The sequence below is a fragment of the Aythya fuligula genome, chromosome 6 (assembly GCF_009819795.1).
Source record: "Aythya fuligula isolate bAytFul2 chromosome 6, bAytFul2.pri, whole genome shotgun sequence".
NCBI lineage: Eukaryota > Metazoa > Chordata > Aves > Anseriformes > Anatidae > Aythya > Aythya fuligula.
In genome coordinates, this window is record NC_045564.1 from 14,808,804 (window position 1) to 14,819,781 (window position 10,978).

Consider the following 10,978-nt stretch of genomic DNA (forward strand, 5'->3'; position numbering starts at 1 on the left):
TTGTAAGTGGAGGAAGGTTTCATGCTTTGTCTGGGACAAATTTTGCAAGGCAGCAATAGCTGGCTGTAGCATTTCATTTGTGCCCAATGCAGTTAGTGTCTGATCCAATTTGGATGGAAAGTATCTCTTCCAAATGTTCAGCAGATGGAAGGGCGGTGAGTACTCACAAGAAACAGGTTATTTCTATTACCATAAATTGCTTGGAAACCCAGGTACTCCTCCACTGCCACTGACAGACACCACCGCAGCAGCGGGTATCCATAAATCAGGTGTGTTACTGTCAACCCAATTGTAAGCTCCTGCGCTGTGGGACGTGCCTTTTTGTAAAAACTGCCTGCTTTCCAAAGGCTCTGCTCCTTGTTCACAGTCAGGGCTGCAGTTCTGCAGTAAGGACTGTGCTGGCACTGTTCTGCCACCCCTTCAGGGCAGGACAGGGCTGGCTCATTTGGGCTGCAGCTTTTGCCACTGTAAGGACTGCATGTTCAGGTCCCTCTCCCTGTCACTGTTCCTTTTCACTTCCCTTGTATGAAGGGAGCCCCTCATAGTATCGTTGCTTCTGCTTTTACCATTACAAATAAAAGTTACCAATGAGAAAGGAATGGAATCAGTATCTCTTTCTTTTCCATGAAACCACTTGTAATTCTCTTGGCATGAGAGCTGCCAGACACTTTGACTCATGCAGTCAAATCCAATATACCAGCATAAAAATAAGAGATACTGAGACAGCAGGAAGTGTTCCAGAAAAGCAGTCTGATCTTCATACAGCTTCTTCTCTCCTTTCTTCTACTTGGCATGCTGTATTTTGCAGCTCATTAGTTATCATATGTTCACTTTGCTCTCGGATTCTCATGATAAATACCTCTGGTAAGGAATAGCACAGCTCAGAGAGTCTCACTCCCCATTTTGAGTAGACAGAAGAAATTGCTTTTAATCTCATCATCCTCAAGTCCCAATTTCAGGCATATCGTTGAGATCCTCATCTCATATTCAATTTTCTGTTGCTTATTTAATAATAATAACAATAACAATAACAATAACAATAATAATAATGTATAGCAAGAATATAATCAATTTAAACTGGTATGTGTGACACTTTCTTGTGCTCAGTTTCATAGCTCTTCCTTTAGCCAACTGAATACAGAGGAAATTCTCAGATTCAAAGTTCATTCAGAAACATCAGGTACAAGTTTCTGATTTCTTCTTAACTGAACAAGAAGTCTTATATTTTATGCATTTTCATTTTTAGAATAATTTCATTTTTAATAATAAAAGTGAATAATTTTATTATATTGAATAATTTCAATTTTAGAATAATTAAATATTTTTTTTTACATGGTATTTCAGAGGAGTCTTATATTATTCTTGCATGATTCTAGCATGGTGGTTTTTGTGACAGGAGCAAGATTTGTGCTTTCACACATATGAGGCTTTTAAAGCTTTCTGATCCTGAAAGCCTCTGTGACTCCATCCAACTAAAGCCAAGGATGGATGTAAGAACAGCTTGGAGGGCAGCACTGAAGGTCCAGAGTGATTATTACAAATATTTCTTGCTGCTTCTGTTTCCAGAAAATAATCACCGAATGACAGGAATACACTACACAATTAGACTGTAACAAGAACAAATCTAAAGTACAAAATGCACGGTGTGGCCGTTCCTCTATCCTTTGGCTCTTGTACAGACAGTTGCTCTTCTCATTAGTTTTTCTAACTCTTCAGGTCTAGGTAGGGAGTTTCTCAGTGTTTATATAAATCCACAGTACTGTCCAATGCTAAAATTCCATGGGTTTGCTATGTGGAGAGCAGATGCTGAATGTTGGGACTTCCCAAGATTCCCACTTCTGATCTCAAGAAGGGCACAGAAAACCAGTTTTTGAGTCTCCTGTGAGGCACCTTCTTTTCTATGTGTGAGTTGATCATAATATGTAGTCACAAATATAGCTGTATTTAAGCTAGTCCTTTAAATACCATGGGAATTGGATTGAGACCAATTCTCACAGACTCAATGGAAATGGAAAATTAGGAACTGGGAAGAAATCCAATATACTTGAATTATGCTTCTTCACTTCCACTGACTTCCTTTTACAATGAGCCAGAGATGATAGTACCATTCTGCAAATTTGCAATCCAGTGAAATCTTGTCTCTTTATAATGATTAATGCTAGTTCTTACAAATTTTTGTAGTAGTAATGCAATTCAAATACTCAAAAACAATAGCATGAATTTCAATATTACAATAGCATTTGCTTTAGGAAAATGTACAGGGAAATTTGTAGTTCTCATAAAGGTATCTAGAAACATTTTTCCCATTGCTATTGTTCAACAGTTCTTTTGAACCCTAATATTCAAACATGGGGATTTATATTTCTTCCAAAATTCTTGAATATTGTTTCTTTACATTGCAATTTTAGAAATCCATAGAAATAGCTTATCCCAAACCTTGTCCAGATTTTAATTTTCATGATATAATTGAAAACAAGATCCACTGACCAATGCTGTTTTGCATGAGAACATTTCTCAAAGATAGAAGGGTTTACAGTCTGCCAGAGAACTGCTGCTGTGGTGAACACACAGCTTCTGGGTGGCTTACAAGGTGGAGATGAATAGGACACAGCCCTTGAGCAGGATCAGCAGCGCAGGGCACACTGTGCATCTGCATTTGGCCTCTCTTACATACAGAAGCTTCAGAGAAGGTTGGAAAAACAAAACAAAACAAACAACAACAACAAGAAAACCATTATCTTCTGAAAGCTATAAGACCAAGAAAACTGATTAAATGTACCCTTCTGAAAATCCTCCTTTTGTGACAGTGAAATATGAACTCTATTTAAAAGTGGAACTGTACAGTTACCTGATTGGAATCCGAAATATAACACGTGTAAATGTTTAACAGCTGCTTTTATCCAAGACTTACTAATTGGACTGGCTATCCATTTTCAAAGAGCCAAGAGCAACCAGAAATATATTATTCACTTTATTTCATTCTTTTTAGAAATGGTTTTCTAACATCACAATGACCTTTAAAATAGATGGTATATTTAGGACTGCATGAAAGAAAAAAATGCATATCTTCTGTCTGCCCCAAACATCTAAACATCTATGTTTATCATCTTACAATAGACTTTGTGATTCTCCAGATGTTTAAGCTTAAAAGTCTAACAGCAGCTGTGACACATGGGTGTGAAATTCAGTGTGTTAATTGAAACACCAAAGGAAGACTTTTGCATGATCTTTTACTGCTGCATTTGATGCTATGTGAGTTCCCTGTGACACAGCATAAGTAGGGTCACATTGCAACATAACTGTTCAACTTCTGACTTACCTGGAAACACTGTGAAATGATTCACAGACAACGGAACATAATATTAATTTGTTATTCACAAGTAGACATGGCAGTTTGCACAAGCAAAAGTCTTTCAATGCTTTGTACAGCATAAGCAGAGCCCAGGTATTTACACTCATGCTTACAAAAGCCTAGTATAAGGTTCCTAGTTGAGATGATAGGGAGCTGTCAGCATAGACCAAAAAAAATGCCACTAAATGGGTTTGGGGCAGTAACCAAGTGTTCAACAAGAATCTGTGGAACAGTGCAGAGCTATTCTCCTGCTCTTCCCCTGTTGAGTGTGTGTTTGTGTCTGGGGCCATCAGCAAGGTGAGAGGTGCTACCAGCAACCTGAGGAAACTCTGGGGAAAGGTGGCATGGAAGAAAAACAAGGGGAATCGCTATCCTCTTCTGCCACTGAAATTACTGGAGCTCAGAGAAAATGAATTGCATTTCTAACAATCTATTCCATGTAACAAAAAGGCCTTTTTCCTTTGAGATCCAGTTTTTATGATCTCAAGAAAAAAAAATGTACTATAGGAAGAAAAAGAAGGGGCTATCTGGAGAGTTGTAAGAAGAAGGAAATATGATCAGGAAATAAAGAAAAATCAATTTAAATTGAGAAGACAAAACTGCAGGCAGGCAACGCCAACACAAAATTACTCTACATAGAGTCTATAAAAGCTTTTATGGAAGCCTTTGAAAAGTGTCCATAACAGCAGGCTCCAAGATGGGCTTTTAAATCTTTTGAATTTTTTTAATCACTGGTCATAGGAGTTTCCCAATATTTACTTTGTGAAATGTTTCTCTGTAATTTTACGAGAGGATGGGTCAGGATATGTTAAACCAAGATGTGAAATGCTTCTGAATTTAACCATGCCAGTGGCAGAGTAGGAGCTCTTATACTGTGAAAGCAAACCTGGCCACTCAGGCAAAAAGACAGGAGAATTTGAACTCCAAAGACTGGTCAAATGAGGAGCATAAACATGTTTTAGGGAAGTCTCTTTGTATAACTTAAAACTTCTACTCACGTCTCTGCCAATGTATCCTTTTCCAGGAATATGAAATTGAGATCTTCCAAATTTGGCTTTGCATGTTTTTAGCAGCTTTTTACAACTGGATCTGACATCCAAACTGATACCACAGCTCTGTTTTTCTTCACTGGGTTACTGCAGATTGATGACAGATTGAAAAACAGCTTTATATGGAAAGAGTTTCAAAAAGCCTCCCAAACTGTTAGCAATTTATTTATTTTTTTCTTCTCACTGTGGAAATGTTCTGGCGCTGCATTGCAAGGTAGCATCTTTCTCTGGCATCACTCAGACAATTTCAGGCCCTTTGATTATATAGGGAAGCTCTAGCAGCTCTTTGGGCAAATTCCAGAAAGGAACACCTGAACATGCAAACATTCACACCTTCACATAGTCCCTGTTATTTTCTCTGTAAAATCACGAGTTAGACACTTCTAGTCACCTTTAAAAACAGGAGTCATCCTGAAAAGAAATGTATAGTAGGTCAGTCTCTATACAATCTTTACCTGCATAATCAAATATTACATATTACATATAATACAAACTTTAATGTGCATAATCAAAAAGGGTCTTGCAAAACCCAGCCATTTTCATGTGCACTTGGTGAGCCAGAGCCCACTCCTGCTCTGCCCGCAGCATAGGCTGTTCTTGTCTTTCCCCTGAGGTTTGCTCCCATGACACAGGAGAGAGTTTTTATCCTCAGTTGCACCAAAGGGAGATCTTGAAGAAAAAGATAACAGAGACATGGATGTAACAGCAGTGAATTTTTAACCATGGACAGTTAAAGTTGTCATCAGGGAATGAGACCCCCATGATTCAGTAACCCCAGAGTAACAAAGGTAGGTTGTGTCTCAGATCTAATCTCTTCAAAGACTGGTGACAAATAAGTTGGTGTTTTCTGACACTGACCTCATGCTCATGCTGAGCTTACTGCCCACAGGTGTAGCCACTCTCAGTCTCTGCATCTTAACTTCTGCAGCATGGCTAAGATTCACTTCCAATGGGCATTTGGAAGTATGCTTCCACTTCCTTAGTGTTGTATGTATCTGTGCACATCTGGTAGGCTAGTAGTACATTATTTTCATTTATTTCTGTATTCTGCCATTAATGTGCTCAGTATCGTTCTTCTAAAACCAAGTCTTTGGAGAAAAAGAAAAAAAAAAAAAAAAGGATTCTCTAGAGCTTGATTCTTTGGCAGCCTTCTCTTTCTCTGGGGGTCAGTGTGCAATTCTTCCAAACAGAGCAGTTAGTTGATAAGGTTTTGATATTTGCTTAAATGCCCTCCTTTTGCATTTACATGAAACCAACCAGTTGCAATATTAGATAGGCTAAGGCAGGAGTCTCTTCCCAAAGCTGTGGCAGCTCCAGTATGGCAGTCCTATTTCATGCTACCAGCACCAGCTCAAAGTTCTCTGAGAGTTGGCCAGGCTCATCATGCCAGCTAAGTGGCCTGATAGTGACAATAACAAAGACAGTGCATATGAACTGGACTTCCTCTGCATAAAATTTGCTTCTGATCCTCTTTCATAGGAAAGAAGCTAGCTTTTCCTGGTGTCAAGAAAGGCAATTCAATTTAAAACATCAATAAAGTATATAACTGGTGATGGGCGAGCATCTTAAAAGGTCACAAGTCAGAGCTGTGTGGAAAGACAATGCAAAAATGTAGCTTCCTGAACCCTTTTGAAGCTGGAAATGATGATGAATACTACCTCCATGCATACTCTTCCTTTTATATGTCTTTTCATTTATCCAGAGATTCTCCTTGCTATGCGGTGGTTAGCTAAGGCACTCGATAAATGCCTTGCCAGGTCTTCTTGGTTTGCTTGTCTGGTGTGTCTCACTTCCCCTGCAAACTCCCATCCTCCTCCTGGGTGGCCCACAGCCTCTTCAGATCTCAGGTGCATCACTGCGTACTGGATTTCCTGTATTTAACACCCAAAACATAGCTACCGACATTTATAAAAATGTTTGCAACCCATGTGCAAAATCTAAGAAATAAAAGTTTCTGAAGACAAGGAAGTAATTGGTAGAGAAGAAGCTTGATCCTGCAGGGCAGGACTGTGTACATTTTGACAAAGCAAATGTAATGCACAAGATAAGAAGGCAGGGACTAACTTATTCTTGCATGACTGCCCCTTCATAGATCCCTAATGATGCATGACCATGATTATCAGAGGCAGATGGAAGAATGTATAGCTAAGCATTCATCTACACAACAAGGATCATGGTTCAACTCGTGTTTCCCTAAATGTGCTCATTCACTGCCCACGCCTTGAACTTTTTTTAACCTGCAGGCTGGCAAATAGGCAGGTGGAACTGAGATTAAGTTCTGCTTAGGGCACAGGGTTCTGCTTCATCCCCTTGTGACCCTAAGCATGAATCACCACATCCCCGGCACCGATCACGCAAGGAGCTGCTGGCTCAGAGAAGGAGGGGTGTGATCAGCCTTGTTTCAGCCTCAGAAAACACTGATAATGACACATCGGATTGGCAAGTAAACAAGCCCAGAGTAACTCTCATTCTTCAGACTAATTGCAGCTAGGTGCATGCATGTACTGAAGTAGTCTGCTGAATAAGACTCTGTCATGTGCTTATTCATAAAAAACATTTTCAATTACTTCAAGTACAAAATTATTCCAGATAAACAAATTTGTATTTTTAGATCTTTTTCCATCCAGTACACAATTTAATTTTCTTCTTCTTCCTTTTTTATTTTATTATTATTATTTTTACTGCATAGCACTTATTAAAATAATGCATTATTTTGAAAAAAGTATTTCGATGTACTAGCTCACACAAAAGGTCTTAAAACCTTTTAAATAAAACTGCCCATTTTCGGCAAGTCCTCAGCTGTTTAATTCCTTCCTCAATAGCACAGATCACTTCTCTTGGAAGGTGGAAAGGAGAAAGAGAAGGAAAAAAAAAAAATCTTTCACGCTGAAATACTGCTTTCATTGATGTTAAAACTTGGAAATTAAGCAGAGTGCCAGAAGGTAGGGATAGATTCTAAAGCTAAATGCTTTCCAGTACTTTCAAACATAAATATCTGTTAGATGAAAGCACGAGACAAGAAAAGGAAAGACCATATGGTTTCAATGCTGTCCATGTGAAAACAATGCCACTCTTAAAAATAGTTAACTGATGATCTGTCTGAATTGGATCAGACATCTTCCTGCCACCGAGGGGAAGAAGACACGATAGTGCATGACAGACAGTACAGTACGTGTTACAAAAAAATAAAGATACTTGGATGTAGCATATTCTGTAAGGAAGTAAGTTATTTTACTGGTTCTACCAGCTGATTTATAGGCATCTCTGTGTTTTATTGGTGGTAGGAGAAGAGGCATAAATGACATAAAAGAACTATAGAAACAGATATTTATTGTCCCAAAAACTGATTTCTTACAAGCTACATAAACTTTTGGTGCTTAAAATAAATGGTTTTTAGAAGTTTTAAATATTAGTTTTTCAATAGAGCATTTACAATATTTTTTTCTACTTTTGGCTCGTGTCATCTAACAAAGAGCTCACAAACCTCTGCTGCCTGTCTCTGAGTTTGCCATGCTAAAAGGCTGTGGTTGATCTCACATTCCCTGTCTAATGCAAATATTTCTGAATGGAAACATTAACAGAATTAAAGGCAGAAAAGCATTGGCAAGCTTTCTGAGGCAGCCAGATGAGATTGCACTAGATCAGGGGCTTTCAAACATTTTAGAAAGCACAGCCTCTTTTGTGTCAACACTGGGAACACAAAAAATTCCTTGTGCATTTCTGCTTCATACCTGAGGGCAGAGCAAGGATGCAGGCACACGCCGCTGCATGACTGGGCAGTATGGCACAGACCCTGCTGCTGCAGACAGCATGCTCAACCCAGTTGGTCTCTACTGCAATTCACTCCACATTTTTTCCTGGAATGCTGAAGGATAAGTAAAACTGCACCCACCAAACACAAGCACTGAGGTTTTGCTTTGTGTAGTTCTCTACTGAACTTTCTGGCAGTCTTAAGTCATTGTAAGGAAAATACAGAATTGTAATGTCATTGCAAGGAAAATACAGAATGCCCCATATTTGAAGTTCAAAAAGACTCCACAGTACTTTCTGGCAGAGGAGGAAGCAAAAATCTCAATGAAAAACAAACAAACAATTAAAAACAACAAAGAAATACACACAAAAAGCCACAAAACAACCCTGTAATGTCTGGGCCACATTTCTAGATCCAATTCCTCATTGAGAAATTAGGCTTATACATCATCTGTGTTCATGCTGTCTACAGGATCAACTGGTAACACACGTCCACTGCTGCAGCTGTGTATGCCTCTGCGTGCATTGCTGAGAGGATAGCAGTAAAGGAGTTGCAAATGCAACATAATTCTTATACATTTATTGTGTTAAGATTACATTGTAAGGTTGGGAAGTGAGAGGAATGTAAAAACTTTTACTGTTATTTCCATATGTAGCTCACTTTCTACCTTATCCAGATAAGTCTACTATTATTTTACATTTCTTATGGATTAGTCAATAGTCTCCCAAAGGACAGCAAACCACAGCAAAATCAATTTAGCCCTACAAAAACTGCACTCTTAATGAGCTGAACATTTGCTTTGGTGTTTCCTCGTACAAGTCATTCTTTTGTAACAGGAAGTCCCATGTTAAAAAAGGAAAATGTTAACTGGAAAAACACAAGCTACTCTCTGTTTTGAGAAAGACCCTGAAGTCCTTGCAGAGTAGCAAAAGGATGTGGCTTCAGTTTCTTCCCATAGCTGAATGTGGGAACTATAAGTAGTGAGTAAACTGAAGCACTGAAAAAAAAAAAAAAAGAGAGAGAGAGAGAGAGAAAAGAAAGAAAAAGTATACAAGAATAACATATGATCAAGAAGGGAAAAGGGGCTTTACAAACCCTTGACACATTCTGTGCTGTGGAGGGGAGCTATCTTGATCACTGAGAAAACATCAGAGCCAAGACATAGAAAGGAAAAAGCTAAACTACTGTCATGATTCTTTCAACACATTTATTTTTCTCTGAGTTATTTTTACTTATTCCCTGAACATAAACTCATTACTTTAAAATTGCTTTATGAAAAACTAATAGAAACTTTTCATCAAGAGACTGAGGTTTTGAACTCTCAGAGTCCCTATGGGTCTTTTATGCTGGACTGAGCAGGAAATGTCCCCTGATCAAAACACAGCTACAGCAAGAATGACAGAACCCCAAACAACTCATGGGAGGTGAAAAAGTAAACCACATTCCCAGCCTCGATTACTTTCTTGAACACAGCAGCTAGGTAAGCTTAATCTCTTCTCAGATCAATTGAAGCAGTGATGTGAAAATTGAAATGTTGAATATTTTAGGAAATGACCATTAACATGGACTATGGAAAGAATTTTCCATAATTTTTTTTTTTTCCATAGAATTTTCCATTTTTTTCAATTCCATTTTTTTCCATAGAATTTTCCTCTGTATATGCAATATAAAAATAATGCCTCTTGCATTTCTGGGGCCTGTATTTTGCTCTGCAGTTAGTTCCTTTTTTACCATCATTTTGAAATGCTGTCCATTTCTTAATGTTGAATTTCCCCAGTTCTGCTTTCTTTTGTTCCTCTCCTGTCCTTTTAGATATAAAACCAAAATATTATACTTCGGGCATCTAAACCCAACGCCTTTGATAAAATTCATTAAGATTTAGATAAGGCTAAGGGTTTGCTTTTGTTTTAATTTTCTCTGTTCCTCTAATGTGCATGCCTCTTCCAGCATGCTGATTATCTTTGAATTTCTAAAGTGCCCATCACAAAGGAACATCTGAGTCAGAGGAGAGCAGCCTCCTCCCTTTTACAGGATGTGATTTGAATGAAGAGACTTTGAAAGATGATCTTTAGAGAAGTTTACCCTGACAACTTTTCAGGAAAGGGATTTACATCCATGGCCTAGTACTGAAAAGATGGTGCAAATGCTGCCATTACAAATGTTAATCCTTCCTAACAGCTGAATTTATATAGGGAAACAGCCCCTGTGCTAGTAGGATCTCTTACAGAGCTTACTGTTGGGTGAGGAATGCTGACAGGGAATTTTATGCTGCACTGTAATGACTTTGCACAGGAAGACCAGGGTGCAACATAAAAGGCATTGCGTGCAACATACATGTAAAACACATTGCACTCTTCACAATAAACTGGATTTCTTCCTCTTTCTGGAGAGCTGGGATATTGAGATGAAGACAGACATGTTCATTCAAGTGAGCTCATACTCCTAGTTAGCATTTCTTGGTGACTCAAGGAGAATCAGGGAGAAGCAAGGAAAGTATCGGTGCTTGAAACAACAAGTGCTCAAGTTTAAATGCATGTGATTTAGAAGGTAAACCTGGCTGGTTTTTTAACAGTTTTAACAGTTCAGTCATGTCACGTAAAGTCAGTTGGTTTTGAGCACATGCATTTATCTCACTACTTTGGAAACCTCATTGTACATTAATGGAATGATCAGCAATGTAAAAATACACCAAATAAATGAAACATCATAGAGATTAATCCAAAAATTGAAACACAGAGAGTAAGAATCAGACTCTTTTGGAGAAAAGTTGTTCTGTGCTGTCTAATAACTCACAGCCTGTGTGGTTCACACCCATTCAACCAGAAT